Consider the following 19,053-nt stretch of genomic DNA (forward strand, 5'->3'; position numbering starts at 1 on the left):
GGAAAAGCAGTGGAAGATGACTCAGGTGCTTGGGCCCCTGCACCCCAGTGGAAGACTCGGAAGAAGCTGCTGGCTCCTGGCTTCAGGCTTCAGATTGGCGCAGTTTCAGCCATTGCTGGCCACTTGGGGAGTGAGCCAATATATGGAAGACTCTCTCTCTCTCTCTCTCTCTCTCTCTCTCTCTCTCTCTCCCTCTCACTGTCTTTCCCTCTCTCTGTCTAACTCTGCCTCCCAAATAAATAAATAAATATTTTAAAAAATTGTCTTACACCAAAATGGATTTTCTTTGGTAGATGAATTTGACACCATATATGAGTAGGCACGGTTTTTGTTTTTGGAGGCCACCTAAATAAGTTTACCTTTGAAATTCATTTCCACAAACTTTTTGAAGTACCCCTACTTGTGTGACCACCCGTGCAAAGACAATATTGAACAGTTCCAGGACCACAAAAACTCTCTCAGGCTACCCCTTTGTACTCAAACCCAGCCACCCCCAAACTCCATAGATCTGTTTCTGGCTTGACAAGTTTTTTATTTTGGGGAATGTCCTGTGACATCCATCCAAGTTGTTATGCAAAGCGAGAGTTAATTGCTTTTCATCGGTGAGTAGAAGTCCTTATTATGGATATATCCCTCCCAGTTAATCCATTCACCAATTAGAGAACATTTGGGTTGCTTTCAGTTTGGGGCAAAAGCTAAAAAGGGAGCAAAAAACTCACGTCCAGTTTGCAGGTGAACACTTTCACGTCTCTAGACAGACACCGGCATACTCATTCAAAGAGTAAGTATCTCAGGCCTTGTGGGTCACGTATTGTCTTTGTCACATGGTGTGTTTTTTTTTTTTTTTTTTTTAAAGCAACTCTTTAAAAAGTCTGCGGCTTCTTAGCCTTGGGCCCCAGGAGAGCAGATCTTCCATGTTATCTGGCTTATCTCAGTTTGCTGATCTCTCTTGCTCCAGGGTAAGTACCTGGAAGTGGCGTTATTAGCTTTGTAAGAAACTGTGCAGGTTTCTAGAGTGGCTCTACCAGTTTGTATTTTTTACCAGTAGCGCGTGTGAGAATTCCAATTGCTCTGTATTCTTGCTTGACAGCATTTGATATTGTGTTTGCTTTTTTTTTTTGTTTTTCTTTTTGACTGTAGCCCTTCTAACAAGTGTGTGGAAGTATCTCATTGGAATTTTGTTTTTGCATTTCCCTCACGTGCTTATTTGCCATTAAAATGTCTTCTTTGGTGAAAGTCTGGTTTTTTTTTGTCCATTTTCTATTTTTCTTGTTGACTTTTGAGAATTCTTCATATATTCTAGAAATGAATGCTTTATCAGATATGTGGCTTGCAAATGTTTTCTCCCAGGTCCTTTCTCCTGGTCCTTTTACCCTGCTAACAAGCTCCTTGATGGAGAAGAAGTTTTTAAAATTTTGGTGAGGTCCAGTGTGTCAATTTGTCATTTAATAGATTGTGTTTCTGTTGCAAAGTCTAAGAATTATTTCCTAAACCCTTGGTCCTGGCGATTTTCTCCTTTTTTTTTTTTTTTTTTTTTTTGTAAATGTGTTGTAGTTTGTTTTACAGTTAAGTTCATATTCCCTTTTGAATTAATTTGGATGTGAGATGCGAGGTTTGGCTTGTATTTTTTTTTTACCCTAGCATCATATTGGAAAGGCAGCCTTTCCTCCATGGACTTGCTTTTGCACCTTGGTCGAAGGTCGGTTGTATACATTCGTGGGGGTCTATTAACTGGCTTTTCTGTTTTTTGTTTCTTTGATGTACGCACTGTGTCTGTTTCCCTGTCTATGTCACCGGCGAGAAGTCGTGGGTTAAAGTCCAATAGTGTGGTTCCTCCAGCTTTATCCCCCCTTCTCAGTTATTTCTGAATTTCCGAATCTATTCTGGTTCCTTTCCATATAGATTTTAGAATCAGCTTATGTATAGCTAAAAAATCGTTCTGCTGGGATTTAGATAGGAATTGGGTTACATCTAGAGACCATTTTAGTGGAACTGGCGACTTGTCTATGTTGAGTCCCCTAATTCATGAAAGCAGTATGTATCTCCATTTAATTACGTGTTGGACTTCTTCCTTCAGCTTTTTATCATTTCGAGCATATCAATACTATCTGTGTTTTTAAAATTTATTCAAAAGAGACTGAAAAAAGACCTCCCATTAGCTGGTTCATTATCCAAATGCCCGCAACAGCCAAGCCTGGGTCAAGGCCAGGGTCCCGATGGAAATGAGGAAAGGGAAAAATCTTTGAGAAGGTGCAAAATGCTTGTGTCTCCCCAAACGTTCTCCTCAGGAGAAGAGAGTGCACAGCTTCTCCCCTAAACCTACCTTTAGCAAGACAAAAGCACCCTGCCAGCCCCTCTGAGTTTGGAGCTTTATCATGAGAATAGAAAGAAGTTACCTATCCCGCTCTGCCCATGGCTCTTTTGTTTTATCCGGAGCTAGCTGGACTTGGCAAACAGGATTACAAATCTGGCCTTTTTGATGGGTTGTGTGCCCGCCTTCTAACTGCTGGTTAGTTTAATGTCAGTTTTCCCCAAAATTGTACTTAAAACCCCCCTTCCACCAGCCTCTGACCTAGAAGGCGAAAGGTGTATACGACATAAGGAGAAGCCAGAGTGTTGGTTTCTGCCTTAAATACATCTTGCTTTTCTCTACCTTGTCTGCGTGGACATTCTTTCACATGAGGCAAAGAACCGAGTTCGTCTTTCTCCGCCACTGTCTCACCTGCAACATGAGGACAAAGCAAGGAGCCAGGAACTCAAGCTGGGTGTCCTCTGTGGGGACCCAACTACTTGAGCCGTCACCTGCTGCCTCTCAGGGCCCACATTAGCAGGAAGCTGGGGTGGAGAGCGGAGTCGGGACTTGACCTCAGGTGCTCCAATAGGGGATGTGGGCATCCCAAATGGCATTGTTTTTATTATTTTTAAAATTTATCTATTTAGCAGAGTTACAGAGAGAAGGGAATGGAAAAAGAGAGAGAGTTCTTTAGTCTGCTGATTCACTCCCCAAGTAGCTGCAATGGCCAGAGCAGGGCCAGGCCAAAGCCAGGAGCCAGGAGCATTTACGGGGTTTCCCACGTAGGTGCAGGGGGCCCAAGCACCTGGGCCATCTTCTGCTGCTTTTCTCAGGCCATCAGCAGGGAACTGGATTGGAAATGGAGCAGCCAGGACACAAACTTGTGCCTACATGGGTTGCCCGCCTCACAGGCGGCGCCTCACCTGCTATACCACAATGCTGGCCTCCCAAATGGCATCTCCCTCATCTTCCTATACTTGGTTTCATGTATACCTAGATGTTTCATTGCTTGGAGCTATAGAAATGCCATTTTTAAAAATGTTGATGTCCAAATTTGCTAGTGCCTACGCGATTGGATTGCCAAATTGTTAATACTGACAGTCTCCAACATACAGTTGTTCGACTTAGCTATTTCTGACTTTAGGATGGCGTGAAAGCGCGACATGTTCAGTAGAAAGCGTATTTCAGTTGTGAATTTTGAGATTTTCCTGGGCCAGTGGTACTGGCAGGTTCCTGTCTCCCGATGTGGGGGCAGCAGCTCCACGGTCCCCAGGGCAAGCAAATGAGGCTGCACAGGCTATTGTGAGGCTGATCCATGGGCGGGGGGTGGGGGGGTGGGGGGTGCTAAGTGCATTTTTTAAAAAGATTTATTTATTTATTTGAAAGTCAGAGTTACACAGAGAGAGGAGAGACAGAGAGAGAGATCTTCCATCCGCGGGTTCACTCCCCAACTGACCGCAACAGCTGCACCAATCCGAAGCTAAGAACCAGGAGCTTCTTCCAGGTCACCCACGTGGGTGCAGGGGCCCAAGGACTTGGGCCATCTTCTACTGCTATGCCAGGCCATAGCAGAGAGCTGGATCGGAAGTGGAGCAGTCGGGTCTCGAACCAGTGCCCATATGGGATGCCGGCGCTTCAGGCCAGGGCGTTAACCCGCTGCGCCACAGCACCAGCCCCGCTAAATGCATTTTTGAACTGTGATATTTTCAACTGAGACTGCTCACTAGAACAAACCCCAGCATAAATTGAAGAGGTTCTGTGTGCAGAAATATTGTGTGCTGACTATGTATCCTGAGGCTATGCTGAACTTCCTTATGAGTTCTAATATATATATATATATATATTCATACTCACATGTATAAGTATTTATTTGTAGATTTCTTGGGATTTTTCTCCATGGACAATTATGTTGTCTGTGAATAAGGACAATATGCACACTTTCTATTTTTCCTTCCTGTCTGCACTGGCTAGGACGTCCATATGAAATGGAATAGAAGTGATGAGAGTGTTTCCTTGCCTTGTTTCCAGTATTAGATGGAAAGTATTCCATCTTTCATCATTAGCAATGATGTTAGCTCGGATTTCATTAAATAGATGTTCTTTATTAAGTACAGAAAGTGTCTTTCTATGCTCAGTTTGCTGAGAGCTTTTTTTTTTCTGCAAGTAGATGTTGATTTTTGCCAAATGCTTCTTCTGCCTTGTTAGAAACGATCATGTGGTTGGATATGAGCATGTGGGTTGACATGATGGATTGCACTGATCTCTTCACACATTGAATCAATTTCTGGGATAAGCCCACTTGCTTACAGGGTATTATTATCGTTACATATTGCTGAATTGATTTCCTAATGCTTGTGTTTATCTGTGGTTAAAAGGGATCCATGTTGAGTATGCCTTTTCTGACACACTTGGGGACCACAAGTATTTTGGATCTTGGAATATTTGTGCATATATACTGAGATATCTTGCAGATGAGGCCCAAGTCTAAACACAAAATTCACTTATATTTCATATGCACCTTAGATGCATAGCTTGAAGGTAATTTTATGCATGATTTTGAGTGCCCCTGAGTTTTTGTTTTTTGTTTTTTGTTTTTTTTATTAAGATTTCTTTATTTATTTGAGAGGAAGAGGCAGAGGGAGAGAAAGAAGCCTTCCATCCGCTGGTTCACTCTCCAGATGGCTGCAATGACTGGAGCTGAGCCGATCCAAAGCCAGGAGCCAGGAGCTTCTTCGGGCTCTCCCACGTGGGTGCAGGGGTCCAAGGACTTGGGCCATCTTCTATTGCTTTCCCAGGCCATAGCAGAGAACTGGATTAGAAGTGGAACAGCCAGCACCCATATGGGATGCCGGCACTGCAGGCTGCAGCTTGACCTGCAGCGTACGCCATAGCACCAGCCCCAGTGCACCTGAGTTTTGACTGTGATGCGTTATACAGGGTCAGGTGTAGAATCTAACACTTGTGGTATCATATAGATGCTCAAAGTTTTAGATTTTCAAACATTTTGGATTTCAGATGTTTGGGTTAGGGTTGCTTACCCTATATTAATCTTTTTCATTTTATTTTCTTATAATGTCTGTATCTGGTGTTGGTATCCTGGTACCACGGCCCTCATTAAAAAAAAGGGGGGGGGGTTCAACTTTCTGGAAGAGATTGTGTAGAATTACTATTATTTATTTAAACATTTGGTAGAACTTGCCAGTGAAATTATCTAGAGCTGAAAGTTTGCTTTCAGGAAGATATTAAACTGTAAATTTAGTTTCTTTAACAGTTATAGGATTAATAATAACAGAAAAATAAAACATTTAGGGAAGGCTTGCTATGTAACCAACATTGAACTTGGCACTGGGGTTTAGATCATTTTGTTCTGCTGGCAACATTTTGGCGAAGACTGAAGTGGTTTCGTAAGTTGTCTAAGATCGCATCACTGATGAGTGTGAGAGCCTAGAGTCAGAGAGTAGTGTGCCTTGCTCCAGAGAGCGCCCCACTCTTCATGACCGCCTTTGTGTTCTCTCTGTGAACTATTACAGACGCCAAGGAGAATGAAAACGCAAATTCGACATCTTCCCTGAGAGTGGGGGCAGCCACAACCAGAAATTACAACGCATTTCCAAGGGCTGCTTGCTGTCGTGAGGACGGGCTGAGGGTGGGGGAAGTCCTTGTCTGGGAGTTCTTGCTCTTTTTTTTTTTTCTTTTTTTAATTTGAAAGTCAGCATTACACACAGAGAAGGAGAGGCAGAGAGAGAGAGATCTTCCACCCGCTGGTTCACTCTCCAATTGGCCACAATGGCCAGAGCTGGGCCGATCCAGATCCGGGAGCTTCTTCCGGGTCTCCCATGTGGGTGCAGGGGCCCAAGGACTTGGGCCATCTTCTACTGCTTTCCCAGGCCATAGCAGAGAGCTGGATCAAAAGTGGAGCAGCCGGGACTCGAACTGGTGCCCATATGGGATGGCGGCACTGCCAACTGGCGGTTTTACCCGCTATGCCACAGCGCCGGCCCCTCTTGTTCTGATCCCCCCTCTCTCCCTCCTCTCTCTGTTACTCTGCCTTTTAAATAAATAAAAAAAAAACTTTAATAAAAAAGAAAGATGAAGCTGGCAGATCTCAAGAAGGAAATAGACGACAGAAATAAAGGAGAAACAGCAATTAGAAATAGCAGAAAAAGGAAGAAAGACATTGCCGAATAAACAGCCTTCGGCATAGAAGGAATGCTTGAGACAGTGAGCAAAGTGGGAAAAAAGTAATAAATCGCCTTCAAAAGTTTAAAAAGCTCAAAAAGAAAGTGACATATCCAGAGAACAAAGGTGAGCCACCGCATGTCCGATGGGTGTTTTTGAATAAGAGATGGATTAAATGGAACAGCAACATCAACAGAAACATTCCAAGGTATATTTCAAGAATGCTTCCAGCAACAAGGTACACATTTACAGCTTGAAAGAACAAACTTCTTCCAGGTAGGAGTCCCACGGAATAACTAGGCTCACCAGATACAGGTGAAGTTACTAGATTTCAGAGATAACGTAAGAATCCCATGGGGATCCAGTGCTGTGGCGCAGTGGGTTAAAGCCCTGGCCTGAAGCACCAGCATCCCATATGGGCACCGGTGCTAGTCCCGGCTGCTCCACTTCCGACCCAGCTCTCTGCTATGGCCTGGGAAAGCAGTAGAAGATGGCCCAAGTCCTTGGGCCCCTACACCCGCGTGGGAGACCCAGAAGAAGCTCCTGGCTCCTGGCTTTGGATCGGCACAGCTCCGGCCGTTGCAGCCATCTGGGGAGTGAACCAGCAGATGGAGGACCCCTCTCACTGCCTCTCCTTCTCTTGCTGTGTAACTTTGTCCTTGCAGCGCCGGCACCCTGGGTTCTAGTCCCGGTCGGGGCGCTGGATTCTGTCCCGGTTGCCCCCTCTTCCAGGCCAGCTCTCTGCTGTGGACAGGGAGTGCAGTGGAGGATGGCCCAAGTGCTTGGGCCCTGCACCCATGGGAGACCAGGAGAAGCACCTGGCTCCTGCCTTCGGATATAATAACGGAGCAGGCCTCATGGCATAGCGAGTTAAGCTGCCACCTGTGACATCAGCATCCGAAATGGACGCCAGTTCAAGTCCCAGCTGCTCCACTTCTGATCCATCTCGCCACTAATGCACCTGAGAAAGTAACTGATGATGGCCCAAGTGTTTGGGCCTCTGTACCCAAATGGGAGACTCAGATGGAGTTCCAGGCTCCTGGCTTTGGCCTGGCCCAGCCTGGGTCATTGTGGCTATTTGGGGAGTGAGCCAGTGGATGGCGCTCTTGTGCTCTTTCTCGTTCTCTCTGTGTCACTCTGCTTTTCAAAAGAATGAATCTTTTTAAAATTTGTTTAAACCTTAGAAGTCAATAAAGAGAAGTATTTTTCTCTGAAGGCACAGGTTCACTGTAAGCAATTTATTATGTTAAAGAACATTTATTATTTTTAAGTTATTTCAAGATTGATTTATTTCAAAGAGTGACAGAAACAGAGGGAAGGAGAGAGAGAGAGAAAGAGATCAATGTTCCCATAACACTGGTTCACTCCCCAAATGGCTGCAACAGCTGGGGCTCAGCCAGGCTGAAGCCAGGAGCTTCTTCTGGTCTCCCATGTGGATGGCAGGGACTCAAGTTCATGAGCTATTTTCTGCTGCCTTTCGGGTGCATTAGCAGGGAGCTGGATCGGGTACACAGGGTAGCCCAGACTCAAACCAGACACTCTCATATGGGATATGGATATCCCAAGTGGCAGCTTAATCCACCGTGCCACAACTCCTGCCCTATAATTTTAAAATAATTTTAGATTTACAGAAGAGATACAAAGATAGTACAGAGTATTATTATCTACCCTTCACCCAGATTTCTCTAACATAATATCTTATATAACCATGGTGAATATATATCAAACCAAGAAATTAACGTTGTTACAATACTGTTAGCTGAACTTTTCATTTGGATTTCCTTTGCTATTTCAGGATTTGACCCAGAATAATAATTGCATTTAGTCATCATGTCTCCTTAGCCTCCTCCAATCTGTGACAGTCTCTTGATCTGTCCTTGTCCTTTTTATTAGGAGAAATTTGAAACATACATAAAGGTGGAATTGATAGTGTAATGAATCCCTATGTACCCATCACTCAGCTTCAACAATTATTAACATTTTGCCAATCTTGTTTCGTTCATCCACCCCATTTTTTTTCTGTGTTGGAATATTTTATTTTATTTTGTGTTGGAATATTTTAAAGCAAAACCCCGAGCATATCACTTTCTTCATAAGTGTTTCAGTCAACATCTCTACCTAGGGAGGACATTGAACATCATATAAATATCATGCTACTGTCACACATTCATTCAAAAATGGACCATAATTCCTTAAGCTCATATAGGCTATATTCTCACCGATACCACTTTGAGAGAGTTTGTTTGTTTACATCACGACACAAGCGTGATTTGTATATTGTAGTCAGTTATCCTAGCACATAAGTGTCTGCTATTGTATAACAGTCCCCCCCCCCCCCCCCCAGTCCCACACCACTGATTGATGCGCAGAACTGTCTCCTTTGTTCTGCAAGATGTCTGACATTCTGGGTTTGGGGGATTGCTTCTGCAGGTTGCCATTTAAGTCTCTGTATTCTCTGTGTTCCCGAAAAGTGGTTGTTAGAAATAGATGCTTTATAGGCTGGCGCTGCGACTTACTAGGCTAATCCTCCACCTAGCGGTGCCGGCACACCGGGTTCTAGTCCCAGTCGGGGCGCCGGATTCTGTCCTGGCTGCTCCTCTTCCAGGCCAGCTCTCTGCTGTGGCCAGGGAGTGCAGTGGAGGATGGCCCAAGTCCTTGGGCCCTGCACCCCATGGGAGACCAGGATAAGCACCTGGCTCCTGCCTTCGGATGGGCACAGCGCACAGGCCATAGCAGCCATTGGGGGGTGAACCAATGGCGAAGGAAGACCTTTCTCTCTCTCTCTCTCTCCCTTTTTTTTTTTTTTAAAGATTTATTTACTGGGGCCAGTGCTGTGGCATAGCCGGTAATGCTGCTGCCTGCAGTGCCAGCATCCCATATGGGCGCCGGTTCGAGTCCCAGCTGCTCCTCTTCTAGTTCAGCTCCCTGCTATTGCCTGGGAAAGAAGTAGAAGATGGCCCAAGCCCTTGGGTCCCTGCACCAACGTGGGAAACCCAGAAGTTTCTGGCTCCTGGCTTCAGATCGGCTCAGCTCTGGCAGTTGCGGTCAATTGGGGAGTGAACCAGCAGATGGAAGACCTCTCTCTCTCTCTCTCTCTCTCTCTCTCTGCCTCTCCTTCTCTCTCTGTGTAACTCTGAATTGCAAATAAATAAATAAATCTTTTAAAAAATGTATTTATTTATTTGAAAGGCAGAGTTATGGAGAGAGAGAGAGAGGTCTTGCATCTGCTGGTTCACTCCCCAGTTGGCTGCAACAGCCAGGGCTGGGATAGGCTGAAGGCAGGAGCTGGAAACTCCATCCGGGTCTCCCACGGGGGTGCAGGGGCCCAAGCACTTGGGCCTCATCCGGTGCTTTCCCATGTGCATTAGCAGGGAGCTGGGTTGGAAGCGGGACTCAAACAAGCACTCTGATAAGGGATGCCGGCGTCTCAGGCAATGGCTTAACCCGCTGCACCACAACGCTGGCCACTTGTCTGGCTTTTTGCTTCATGTTTTAAGAATCAATATGAATTCATGAATTAAAAAAAAATGATGTTCATTAATCCCTTGGAGTACTTATTCATTCTGATGTTCAAATGATCTCAAGTAAGCCCTTTTTGGGGGAAGATTTCTTTATTGGAAAGGAGCAACAGGAAAAGAGAGAAAGAGAGATTGAATGGTTGATTGATGGATCTTCCATCTGCTGGTTCACTCCCCAAATGGCCACAATAGCCAGGGCTGAGCCAGACCAAAGCTAGGAGCCTCAAACTCCATCTAGGTCTCCCCCGTGAGTGGCAGGGGCCCAAGTACTTGAGCCACCTTCTGCTGTTTTCCCAGGCACATTAGCAGGAATCTGGGTAGGAAGTGGAGCAGCAGCTGGGACTGGAACTAGTGATGTGATAAGGGCCGCTGATGTCGTGGCTTAACCTGCTGCGCCACAGTGCAGGCCCCAAATGATGTCATCTTAAACCAGTGGGAGCTCATTCAAGTTGGTGTCCTTGTCCTCTGCACACAACCCCATTAGTCAATGGGTAACATCTTTGTTTATTTTGTACATTTCCACCTTTTGACTAGTATCAGCCATTTCTCCAAGGAGCCCTGTTTGCGCAGAAAAATTACATGAAGTCTTCAAAAAGTTCATTGAAAATGTGTATAAAAAAAGAATAGATTTCAAATTTTTTTGTACCAAAGTAAACATATCTTCTAATTCCATTTTTCCACAGACTTCTTTACTTCCATTTATATTTAAGAAAACTGCAATGCTAACAGTTTCATTTGTGCTGGGTACACAGCCTGTAGCAGAGCCAGAATTCAAATCGAAGCAATGTAGCTGCAGGGACTTCTGCAATGAGACAGCATTTTATACCCAGAATCTGGCAAAACATAAAAACTCTAATACCTGTGGCTGGTGGGGATATAGTTTAAATAGTCCTCCTATATGTGGCCTGTGGGAATTGAAGTAGGGTAGCCATTTTAGAAAGTAATCTGGGACTGGTGCTGTGGCGTGGTGGGTAAAGCTGCCGACTGCAGTGCCGCCATCCCATATGGGCGCAAGTTCGAGTCCCGGCTGCTCCTCTTCCGATCCAGCTGTCTGCTGTGGCCTGGGAAAGCAGTAGAAGATGGCCCAAGTCCTTGGGCCCCTGCACCCACGTGGGAGACTCGGAAGAAGCTCCTGGCTCCTGGATTCAGATGGGTGTAGCTCTGGCTGTTGCGGCCATCTGGGGAGTGAACCAGCAGATGGAAGACCTCTCTCTCTCTTTCTCTCTCTGTGCCTCTGCCTCTGCCTCTCTGTAGCTCTGCCTTTCAAATAAATTAATAAATCTTTCAAAACAATTTTTTTAAAAAGAAAGTAATCTGGTCATGTCTGTTAATGTTGCAACTTCCCATTTCCCAGGAAGCCTGTTCCTGGCGCTCTTTCCCACAGGGCAGAAAGTGCCAGTAAGAACGCATATGAAAGGATGTTTTAGTGCAGTGTCGCTTATAGTCGCAAAAAACTGGATGCCGGATGAAAACCTGTCAGTCAGAGAACAGTCAGTACAGGTTTTAAAAGAAATATTATACAGCCAAGAAAAAGGACGAATTAGAGCCGTTCCAGGTGATGTGAGGGAGCTCCATAAGGTATTGTGAGTTGAACACATGAAAACCAATGTGCAAAGTAGCTCACATCTGAAGAGGAAATGATCAGTGTGAATGTCATCACCTCCAGTGATTTTCACCACCGCTAACCTCACAAAAGTTGTCAATGAGAGGTAGAACACGCCACCATCTGTGAAGGAATTAGAGCCAACTCGAAGCCTATATAAACTACCGAGGAAAGTACACCTTAAACTAAACTGTGGGGACATGGCCACTCAAATCTGCATGGCACGGAACGCTACAGGACAAATGTCTGCTTTCTTCGACAGGAAATTGAAAGTAAAGGAAAAGAGGTGGAGGGGAAACTATCAATGTCACATTTGGCATTGATCGGATTTAGATGCTATTAAGGAATTGTTTCTGTTTTATCCTTATGACTTCTTTTTTTATTTATTTATTTATTTTTTTTTTTTTTTATTTTTTGACAGGCAGAGTGGATAGTGAGAGTGAGAGAGACAGAGAGAAAGGTCTTCCTTTGCCGTTGGTTCACCCTCCAATGGCCGCCGTGACCAGCGTGCTGCGGCCGGCGCACTGCGCTGATCCGAAGGCAGGAGCCAGGTGCTTCTCCTGGTCTCCCACGGGGTGCAGGGCCCAAGCACTTGGGCCATCCTCCACTGCACTCCCTGGCCACAGCAGAGAGCTGGCCTGGAAGAGGGGCAACCGGGACAGAATCCGGCACCCCGACCGGGACTAGAACCCTGTGTGCTGGCGCCGCAAGGCGGAGGATTAGCCTAGTGAGCCGCGGCGCGGGCTATGACTTCTTTTAACCGGTGGTTTGCTGATGGTGCTGGGGCTTAGCAAGATTCCCTGTCTCTTAAATGCATATGGGTTATTGACAGAGGACATGGTACTGTGCCGCCTGGCTTTGGTTACAAAGCAGTAAGGGGCAGGGCGGGGGGACAAGTGGGGATATAGATAACATGGGGCTGGCCCTACTTGATAACTGTTGAAGCTGGATGATGGCTATTTGGAGTTCATCGTACTCTTCTATTTTGTTACAGTATGTTGTAAATTCTTCCTTGGTGGTTTTTCTAAACTCTGCTAGCCAAGTTCTATTTGCCCCTTGGGTGCACTCGCTACCCTGCCCCACCGTGCTTCGTGCTTGGCAGGCTGACCTCTGGGAGAGACTCAGTGGGCTCCTGGGGCCCCCCATTGGTTTTGGATGTGACGGTTACCTGTAGGAGATGGGAGGTCACGATTTCCACTTTGCCAACGTCTGTCACTGATGCGTCCCAGGGCAATGTCTGCACAGGTCTCGGCTCACACCAGGGCCGCCACTGCCCCACCCTCCCGACAGCTGCTCAATCCCCTTGCCCGGGGTACTGCCCTCGCCCTGCGGATCTCCTAGACCCTGCCTGTGCTGTCACAAAAGCCCCTTATTAAAATCTCAAATCACCCACTTGGAGCAAGCTGGCTGTGTGTTGCTCGGCCCCAGCTGATACCCCAGGGCAACCAGCGGCTCAGGCAGGATCAGGGGAGGGAGCCTAGGGCAGGAGGTTGAGGATGAGGCCATGCAGCACGAGGAATGGGACTGAGGGCAGTGCCAAAAGAATTAACAAGTGATGGGCACGGACCCTGTGTAACAGGGCGTGTTGGGACTAGCCATTGCTAGTCCAGGGCAGGACTGCTTGGATTAGTGGGACTCAAGTTCTTCCAGGTGGCTGGAGTTGGTCTGGTGGCTGGCGGGATGCACAGATTCTCACCGCCCCAGGCGATGCTCTGTGGCGCCGGAAGCTTTTAGAGATTTTTAAACGCAGATACGTGCAGCTAGGAACACATATGTTCACTCACTCCTCTTCTTGTAACCCAGGGTGTGCTCTCTTTGGCGTCATACTTTTTGCCCCTTGAACATATATTGGAGGGTCAGGTGTTTGTCCTAGCTGTTAAGATGCCGGTTGGGGATACCTGCATCCCATACCGGAGGGCCTGGGTTCAAGTCCTAGCTTTGTTCCTGATTCCAGCTTCCTGCTAATGTGCGCCCTGGGAGGCAGCAGCTGATAGACCCAGTGGGTGGAAGGGCTCTCTCTTATCTGTCTCTGTTTTTCTACCTTCCAAAGAAATAAAGATGAAGAAATAAAATTTAAGGGGGAGTAGATGTTAGCACATTAAAAAAACTGAGGCAAAGCCTGAAGGCATTAGTAGCCGGAGGACCAAAGGCAGTGCCTCTCCATGGCAGTGACCGAGAGGCAGGCAGGGTGGTGGGTCCTGGGCTACCTGCAGCTGACGCACAGTGCAAAAGCAAGCCGAATTGTAGGTAGTAGCTAAATGGAATTGTAATACCATCATTTTTTAGAAGATTTATTTGTTTGCTTGTTTATTTATTTGAAACTAAGAGTTATATACAGAGAGGGAGAGACAGAGATCTTTCATCTGCTGGTTCATTCCCTGGATGGGCAGCTGCAATGGCTAGGTCTGGACCAGGCCAAAGCCAAGAGCTCCATCAGGTCTCCCATGTGGGTGGCAGGGGCCCAAGCGCTTGAGTCACTTCTGCTGCTTTTCCCTAGGCCATTAGCAGGGAGCTGGATTGGAAGTGGAGCAGCCAGGACTCGAACCATCGCCTACATGGGATGCCAGCATCATAGGCAGCCACTTTACCTGCTATGCCACAACACCAGCCCCTGGGATGCTATCCTGATGGCTGTGATGGAATTGGACTACATTTGACAAAATGAAAGGCCGCAAAGATTATTCCATTTACGTTCAGACTACCAATTATACAAGTACTAATGCTGAAGATATTTTTCTGTTCATATGCAAAGATCTGAAAGTTTTATTTGACTGCAAGACTAAAAATGATACAAGAACGTATGCTGTGACTACTTAGAGAGCCAAAGAAGGTTGTGGCCCCATTAATAGAAGTATCATCTCTAGAACAAAGGAAACAGATTTTTCCCTTCCAAGCATTTAAGTTTAGAGAAAGGGAGCTGAGTAACATTAAGAACCAGTGGAGGAATCAGGTGCACATGCTACGAGCTCTCCAGCACCCTGTAGTTTTCCGGGGAGGAATCTACGTAACACTGTAAAGTGAATAATGTTGTAATTGTACTGACATTCTCAACTTCCTTAAACTTCTATCTTGAGCTAGTGATAGATTCACAGGAAGTTGCTCTGGGTTTATTTTACGAGCTTCTCGAGGTTGGAACTTGAGGCATTGATTTTTTTTTTTTTTTTTTTTTTTTTTTTTTTTTTGGACAGGCAGAGTGGATAATGAGAGAGAGAGACAGAGAGAAAGGTCTTCCTTTTTGCCGTTGGTTCACCCTCCAGTGGCCGCCGCGGCCGGCGTGCTGCGTCCAGCGCACCACACTGATCCAAAGGCAGGAGCCAGGTGCTTCTCCTGGTCTCCCATGGGGTGCAGGGCCCAAGCACTTGGGCCATCCTCCACTGCACTCCCTGGCCACAGCAGAGAGCGGGCCTGGAAGAGGGGCAACCGGGACAGAATCCGGCACCCCGACCGGGACTAGAACCCGGTGTGCTGGCGCCGCAAGGTGGAGGATTAGCCTATTGAGCCGCGGCGCCGGCAAGGCATTGATTTGAAACTTTCCCTCTTTACTAATGCAAGCATTTCATGCTGAAAACTATTCTCAACGCTGCTGTGTACTATCAAATGTTGATAGGATGCATTTTCCTTTTCATGCCCCTGAGCCTGCCTTCTTTGACGCACGAATTATTTGGAAGTGTTTTGTGTTGTTTCCAAGTGTTTGGAGATTGTTCTGTTATCTTTCTGTTACTGATTTCCAGGTTGATTATGCTGTGGTCAGAGAACATGCTGTATGATCTCAGTTCTTTGAAACTGGCTAAGATTTGTTTTATGGTCCATCCAGCCTGTGGCGTGTCTTGCTGTCTGCTTCACAGGCACATGAAAATCTGTGGACTGCACTTGTGAGGTGCACTTAGAAACATTGATTCCAGCCTGTGGGTTGATGGCGGTGTTAGGTTCTTCTACCTCCTTGCTGATTTTCTGTCTAGCTGGTCATTAATTGTTGAGAGAAGGATATTGAAGTCTCCAACTGTAACTGGATTAGTCTGTCTCTCCTTCCAGTTCTGCTGGGTTTTGATTCATGTTTTTATCTGCTCCATAACTGGGTGCATATGCACATAAAAATCCATGTCTTCTTGGTGGAGGGACACTTTGATCATTACGTAACGTCATTCTATGTCCATGGTCATTTTTTTTTTTTTGCAATCTACTTTATCTTATATTGCTATAGTCACTCTTGCTTTCTTTGGATTAATGTTTGAATGATGTAGCTTCCCTGTGTTTTTACCTTCAACCTACCTATATCATTATATTTGAAATGTGTTTCTTACAGACAACACCTGGTTGGGTCATTTTTAAAATCCATTCTACCAGTCTGTCTTTGTGGATGGTGTATTTAGGCCATTGAAATGTAATATAGTTATTGACATTTGAAAGCGGAAGGTAGCATTTTATGTTTTGTTTTGTTTATGCTCCACTTTCCATTTCTGTTTTCCCCTGCCTTTGTGTGGGTTATGATGATGATTGAGTGTAGCTCCTCTTACAATTTTCATATTGGTTCTTTTAGGCAATATGAAGTCATGCACCACATGATAACGTTTCAGTCAACAGGGGGTCGCCTATATGACGGTGGTCCCAGAAGATCAAAGTGGAGCTGAAAAGTTCCCCTCACCCAGTGACATCACAGCTGTCACAATGTCACAGCACAACACACTCCTCACCAGTTTGTGGTGCTGTCTGTGTAAGCACTCCTCCTGCACTGCCAGCTGCACACAAGTGTGGCAAAGACGGTTGTGAACGGTACATCATACTGGATCATGATAAGAAACATGGACCATGTGACTGGTCTGTGTATTCACTAGACTGTACCTCTCATCATCATCTTAGAGTGTTCTGCATGTGCGGAAGTTGACCGTGAGACAGCGCACCACGCGACACCACCAGCAGCCCTGTGCATCTCGCGTTTCCCTGTCTCTTAATCGTACAGGGAGGCCGCATCAAGTGCTAGACCCACACCATCTGGGTTTGTCTAAGTGCACCCAGGATGTTCATACAATGACAAAGTCACCTACTGACACACCTCTCAGAATGTGTCTCCGTCTTTAAGTGACATGTGGCTATATTATACAAGTTGGCAGGGTCTTCCAAAAACTCATGGGAAATGCATGCTATTAAAAAATGATGCATGGATTTCAAATGTTTTTACATCAAAACAAATGTATCTTATGATTCAGTTTTTCTGCCAATTTTTTAAGGTCCCTTCATATATATGTATGATGCATTGTAAGTCATATACGCATAGCTCATCAGGAGCTACCAGTATCATCACTTCACCAGTTAGACAGAACAAAACCTTATTACCCTCCCTGATTTATAACTTCCTGAAATATATTTCCTCCACATGCAATTAGAACCATCTACGATGGTGCAATCATTTTAATTGAATCATCAAGCTTAATTTATAAAACTCAAGAGGAGATAGCAAGTCTGTTGTATTTACCCATATTTTTGCTTTTTACTTTCTTCTTCCTCCCCTCCTGATATTCCAAGATTCCTTCATTTGTCATGCACGGCAGTTAAGACACCACTGCGCGTGCCCGCAGCATCCCACCTTGCACTGCCTGGGTTCAGCTGCCAGCTCCCAGCTCCATTCCAGCTTCCTGCTAGTATACGCCCTGGGATGTGGCAGGCAGTAGCTCCGAGAGTTGCATCCCTGAAATCTACGTGGGAGACCTGCATTGAGTTCTGAGATCCTGGCTTTGACCTGGGCCAGCCCCAGCTGTTGTAGGCATTTGGGGGGTGAACCAGTAACTGGGAGATGTCTGTCTGTCTCTCTCACTGTCTCTCAAATAAATTAAATGAAATTAAATTTGTAAAGCATTCCCTTTGTGTTCGAGAACTTCTTTTAGTCATCTTTTTTTTTTTTAAGAAAGTGTTTGTTTAATAAATTTCATAGGTACAGCTTTTGGAATACAGTGGTCTTTTAGTCATTCTTTAGGATTGATATGCTGGTGACAAATTCTGGTTTTCCTTCATCCGAGAAGATTTTTTTTCCCCTTGCTTCCTTATATAATTCAGGGTTGACAGTTTTTTTCCTCAGCACTTAAAAATGCTGTGCCCCTTCTTTGTCCTCTACAGTTTCTGATAAAATGTCCACAATCTTTTTTTTTTCTTGACAGGCAGAGTGGACAGTGAGAGAGAGACAGAGAGAAAGGTCTTCCTTTGCTGTTGGTTCACCCTCCAATGGCCGCCGTGGCCGGCACGCTGCGACCGGCGCACCACGCTGATCCGAAGGCAGGAGCCAGGTGCTTCTCCAGGTCTCCCATGGGGTGCAAGGCCCAAGTACTTGGGCCATCGTCCACTGCACTCCTGGGCCACAGCAGAGAGCTAGACTGGAAGAGGGGCAACTGGGACAGAATCCAGCGCCCCGACTGGGACTAGAACCTGGTGTGCCGGCGCCGCAGGCGGAGGATTAGCCTAGTGAGCCATGGCGCTGGCCCATAATCTTTAAAATTGTTTTCTCTAACAGATAATGCATCGTTTCCCTCTATCAGCTTTCAAGAATTTCTCCTTAGGGGCCGGCATTGTGGCTCGGCAGGTTCAGCCTCGCCTGCAGCGCCAGCATCCCATATGGGCGCCAATTGGAGTCCTGGCTGCTCTACTTCCGATCCAGCCCTCTGCTAATGACCTGGGAAAGCAGTAGAAGATGGCCCAAGTCCTTGGGCCCCTGCAGCCACGTGGGAGACCCAGAAGAAACTCCTGGCTTCAGCCTGGGCAGTCCTGGCGGTTGCAGCTATTTGGGGAGTGAACCAGTGGATCAAAGATCTCTCTCTCTGTCTCTCTCTGTCTATCCCCCTCTCTCTGTAACTCTACCTTTCAAATTAATAAAGCTTTAAGAAAGAATCTGTCATTAGTTTTTAGAAGTCTGACTATGAAATACATTGATGTGTATTTCTTTATATTTATCCTATTTGAGGTACATATAGATTTTGAATCTTATTTCTGTCTTTTACCCAATTTGGGAAGGTTTCAACCTCATATTTTTCCCTTCTCCTTTTGGGGCTCTGATGACATATCTAGGTTTTTTTTTTTTTAATCTTTATTATTATTTTTTTTTTGACAGGCAGAGTGGACAGTGAGAGAGAGAGAGAGAGAGAGAGACGGAGAGAAAGGTCTTCTTTTACCGTTGGTTCACCCTCCAATGGCCGCTGAGGCTGGCGCACCGCGCTGATCTGAAGGCAGAAGCCAGGTGCTTCTCCTGGTCTCCCATGGGGTGCAGGGCCCAAGCACTTGGGCCATCCTCCACTGTACTCCCTGGCCACAGCAGAGAGCTGGCCTGGAAGAGGGGCAACCGGGACAGAATCCGGTGCCCCGACCGGGACTAGAACCCGGTGTGCCGGCGCCGCAAGGTGGAGGATTAGCCTAGTGAGCCGCGGCACCGGCTCTGATGACATATCTAGGTATAGTCCTATGTAACCCTAAGGTATCTC

General features: G+C 46.1%; 1 long non-coding RNA gene across 1 annotated transcript in view; it reads left to right on the forward strand.

Moving 5' to 3' along the window:
* LOC108178726 (uncharacterized) overlaps positions 1-19,053 on the forward strand; it is a 218,758-nt gene that overhangs the window by 149,553 nt on the left and 50,152 nt on the right. Inside the window, exon 5 of the long non-coding RNA XR_016228071.1 lies at positions 857-959. This is a non-coding gene — a long non-coding RNA (uncharacterized LOC108178726). The remainder of the gene's footprint in view (positions 1-856; positions 960-19,053) is intronic.

This window comes from Oryctolagus cuniculus, chromosome X (assembly GCF_051225735.1).
Source record: "Oryctolagus cuniculus isolate XC-2025 breed Fujian yellow rabbit chromosome X, ASM5122573v1, whole genome shotgun sequence".
Lineage (NCBI taxonomy): Eukaryota > Metazoa > Chordata > Mammalia > Lagomorpha > Leporidae > Oryctolagus > Oryctolagus cuniculus.